The 2,676-nt window shown below is 42.5% G+C and overlaps 1 protein-coding gene across 2 annotated transcripts in view; it reads right to left on the bottom strand.

The window, feature by feature from the left end:
• The window catches only part of Aig1 (androgen induced 1), a 259,955-nt gene that overhangs the window by 101,343 nt on the left and 155,936 nt on the right, over positions 1–2,676 (bottom strand). The gene's annotated exons all lie outside the window — the stretch shown is intronic.

Genomic DNA, 2,676 nt, shown 5'->3' with positions numbered 1-2,676 from the left:
TCTATCTATCTATCTATCTATCTATCTATCTATCTATCTATCTATCTTTGCTTTATCTAACTCTCAGAGCTTCCCTCCTGCTGAAGGGATGAGCTGGCCATGCGCAGGGCATAGCAGCTCTGTGGGTGGGAGACGCCGGCCCCTTTGATTTTCATCAATGATATGCTCGATGTTTGCAGTGGTTACCTTGAAAAGCTAGTCTCTGAGGGTGGTGGGGAGTGTGGATGTCCTCCCACTCCACTCTAAAACACCACCCGGGCCTGACAAGTTACTGAGAGACCGTCTTTAGAGAAACAAGCTGTAGCTTGGTATCTATAATTACACCCTAAATTCCAGGGTATTGCAGACAGCCTCCAAGTTATAACTGTACATTCAAAAGTAGGCGAGGGAGTACATCTCTTATACAGACAGCTGAGATGTGCTCTATGCAAGTTGATGCCAACCCTAAATCTAATTTCTTAATCCTTAAATGAACTGAGCACAAGACCACAATATCTTCTGGCTTAAACTTGCACAACTCTGTTGATATATGCTGGTAGTATGCCCCCACCTCTCCCAGAGATACTGGTACCACAGTTAAATTATTACCAAGGCGAATGCAAAGCTGTTCACTCTTCCTGGTTTAAGGCACTCCCAGGACACCTCACAGGCTCACTTTTGAGACAGATTCTAGTACTCAGCAAGAGTCTATTAATAATGGTCTGAGATGCTCTCACACTTTCGCAAGGAAGGGACAGAGGAATATAAAGAGATCAAGAAAGCCTCCATTATGTCACCCAGGCTCAAATCTAGGCCCTACATATTTACCAGAGGTTTGATTTTGTTGAAGTCAATGAGCATGCATAGGCATAAAAAGTTTACATGTCCCTGAGAGTGCCTGTCAGGGTCTGGATCTTGGCTCAGAGTTTCCTGACGACTCTTTGCTTGCATTTCTTCATCACATATAAGTAACATTATTAGTGAAAATTCACTACTTAGAGAGGTAGGCTATTGCCCTTGGGTATTGTTCTCCAGGCCCTTGGAATGCCCTGCTAATAGAACTGATTTTGTTTGTCTGTAGGATTTTAGACATCTTCACAATGAGGACTTTGGGGCACGGCCATTGTTTATATCGTAAATGGTCCCCAAAGGTGTTTCTGCAAAAGGATGTGGCAGGACTCCCTAAAAGCCAGGCAAGATTACCACTGCCATGGGCTTCAAGTAGATACCTGGACTCTACTAGCCTCCCTTTCTCTTTGCTTCCCAGCCTCCTCCAAAAGGTGAGTACTCTGCTCAACTAAGTGTTCCATTTTACTATATGGCTCAAAAAGCAACAAAACCAGCTGCTCGTGGATCGAAGCCTATGAAACCATGAGTCAAGAGAGAAGTTTCAATTCCAATTAGCTCAGGTATTTGGTCACAATGGTTCGAAAACTAACACAGCTGTTATGAGTTCTATCTCCAGAAAGAACTGGAAACTAAAGGTCAGCCACATTGCAGGACATGACTGAGTTATACCAGAACCATGGGCCCTACGATTCATGTGAGCTTACTAGTTGGCAATAGTCTATAGAGCAAGAACAAGTGTAAGCCTCACACCTGGACCCTGTGGGGCTCTGCTCCACATGCCTCATTCAGCAGCTGATTTTAGTGCTACCTTACCTCTTAAGAAACCATGACCATGGGCATAACAGCTATCCAGTAATATGAGACCTTCTAGCAGATCTTTCACTCAGAGTAATTTGGAATTCTGCACTAAGGACTGTATTGAAAATAAGGATGACCCTTTGTGAACATTCTTTGCTCTAATTTCAATTGGCTAATTGCTGAAAATTTTGGTTACTGAGAAGACTATAGGAGTTTGGACAGGTAAGACACATTTACATTCCTTGGCTAAGGGTAGCTATTGGCTGATGTACTTCACATAGTAACATTTACTATTCATTTTTGCATCAGACCTTCCTGTATCCCAGTTTCTGTGTGTAATGGCTCAGATAAATCATCAAGTTTAATTCCTAGCTAACTCTGGGGTGACGCCTGAAGAAAACTCACAGGGCTTCTGCAGGAAGCTACACAGAGGCGATGGTAAAATAGAAGCTGGGACTTGAACCTTGATCTTTATGACCTGAACACAAACCCTATGTCTTGAAAATATATGCCCCTAGTTGTTCCATTTCTTCATAAACTAACCCTGCCGAAGGTCTCACCAACCATGCTACTACAGTTAGAGTGTGCACATGATGCCTGCAAGCTCACAAACCACTGAAGGAGAGCAGAGCTCTTGGCTCCTCAATGTTTTCCCATGAATCTACTGCAGGAAAAGATGAAGAGCTGCATGTTGGGACTGCATCACTGGCCGATGGTAAAGGAGAACACCCTCATTCCAAACTTGTTTATTTCCTTGTGAAGCAATTATCATTCTGTACAAATGGAACTTCCAGAGGGGCAATAATTTTCCTTGATTGGATTTTGTACCGACATATGAAATGAATAAACATTTTAGTTTCTGAATTAGAGTGTATCAAATTCCATTATAGTATCAATAAAATAAAAGAAGCAGTAAATTTAGTGTAAAGCCCTAGGGGAGAAAATTCAAATCACCATGAAATGCTGCATTCTGAAAATCTATTTGAGCTAAAAGCCTCCCACTACACACACACACACACACACACACACACACACACACACACACACACA

This window comes from Psammomys obesus, unplaced genomic scaffold, assembly GCF_907164565.1.
Source record: "Psammomys obesus unplaced genomic scaffold, mPsaObe1.curated_primary_1811, whole genome shotgun sequence".
Taxonomy (NCBI): Eukaryota; Metazoa; Chordata; class Mammalia; order Rodentia; family Muridae; genus Psammomys; species Psammomys obesus.
The sequence above is the reverse complement of the archived record's forward strand: the minus strand, read 5'-3'. Positions and strand labels throughout refer to the sequence as shown.